Here is a 1,943-nt window from a genome sequence, read left to right on the forward strand (position 1 = left end):
ATTGTGTCGGGAAGGTGATCATCATGGAATGTGAGGTTAATAGAACAAAGTGTTCTTGCATTGAGGGAGTACTTGAGTAGAGGCCCAATGTCCATCTGCTACCCTGATATGAAACCTATAAATAGATCTCTTTCCCCATCATCATATATAAATATATTTATATATGTACATGCCTGTATTTAGGAGGTTGTCTATTTTTACAAAGTTTTCATCTTGGAAACCTATATAAGGTCCCTATGAGTCAGACTCAACTAAATGGCAGTGGCTTGGATACATCTAAGGCACCCAGATGATACAGTAGGTTAAGCATTAGGCTGCAAACAACAAGATTCAAACCCACCAGTCTCTCCTAAGGAGAAAAACAAGATTGTCTGTTCCAGAAAATATTTTTAAGCATTTTATTGGTATATAATTCAATGGTTGAAATATATTAAAGAGTTGTGGAATCATCATCACAACCAATTTTAGACTGTGTACCCATTATTATTAGCTCCATATTACTCCCAACCTCCCCTGCCATATCCCTAAACCAAACCAAACTCACTGCCATCAAGGCAACACTGACTCGTAGTGACCTATAGAGCAGGACAGAACTGCCCCTGTGAGTTTCTGAGACTGGTTCTGGGAGTAGAAAGTCCCTTCTTTCTCCTGAGGAGCTGCTGGTGGTTTGGAACTGCAGACCTCACGGGTTACAGCCCAGTGTGCCACCACCATGCCATTATGCTACCAGGGTTCCTTGACATGACCCTAAGGGATGATCAACCTAGTTACTGCCTCTATAGATTTACTTATCCTGGATTTCATAGATTTCATATACAATCATACAAAACCCCAACAACAACAGTAAGACAAAACACAGAAAAACATCACTCTAAGTGAAAGCAGAAGACAATACAAACCAGAAAACATGGATAATGGGTCAAAAGGGAGAGCAAGTAATATGTTATATTTTAACCTCTGCATTAATCCACTTTCTAATGCACTGAGTCTGAGGGCAAGACTACTCAAATCCCTGGCCAGTGAATGGTCTGAGGGGATTCAATTGAGGCTTAATCTGAGTGGGGGCTGTGCAAATGGATTTTGGTCTTTGTCATCTGTAGCCTTCTGCAAACTGGGTGCAGAGAATTTAAGTTGTAACCCTCTGATCTTGGATTTTATTATTTACAGTCCTTGGATCACACTGGCTGGTGTGCTCCTTACATGTGGAATTAGCTGACTCCTCACTTAGATGGCTGCTTCTTTTAAGACAAATCTTCAAGACTCCTAACTATTCTTTCTGATAACTGAGCACCATCTGATTTCTTCACTACACTTTTCTATAGCACCCACATCTTCAATGATCACTTCATAAGGGCAAGTTTTGAACAGAGCCACATCCAAATTGTTCTTAGAGTAGAGTTTACTATTAATTGTGAACTCAAAAAACCATCACGCACGCACACACACACACACATATCCCTGGTCCACTTTAGAGACAGTATCATCAGCTTATTGGGAAATAATTCAAATAACCTTCATGAGACATTTGGCAATTCTAATAATAGTATAATGAATATAGTCAATGGTATCGTACTAGTGAGAAAAGGAAAATACACATATCTAGGAAAGCTTTTTAGACTAACCTACATGGGATGTTCAATTATACAGGTTAAAAACTTAAGTAACCGAGCACCGTTTAAGAAAGCAGCAAGGGTTAGATACAAGGCAAACATTTCAATCTTGCTCATTCATTAAGTCAAAGACATGTCACCAAAAGCAAAGAAAGTATGAAAATATAAAAGTAGACAGTAGTCTGAAACTGCCAATTATCAAGCGACCCCAAAAGCAAGAGATTAGAACCAAAGTTCTCTGCTGTCCACATCCATAGCTTTGGGAAGCGGCCCTCTATGTCTCACAGGAGGATGTTTTCACTTACGTCCAAAGGAGGATTTCCATTCCTTTCA

The sequence above is a fragment of the Echinops telfairi genome, unplaced genomic scaffold, assembly GCF_000313985.2.
Source record: "Echinops telfairi isolate 266 unplaced genomic scaffold, ASM31398v2 ScPeMD7_7466;HRSCAF=8504, whole genome shotgun sequence".
Lineage (NCBI taxonomy): Eukaryota > Metazoa > Chordata > Mammalia > Afrosoricida > Tenrecidae > Echinops > Echinops telfairi.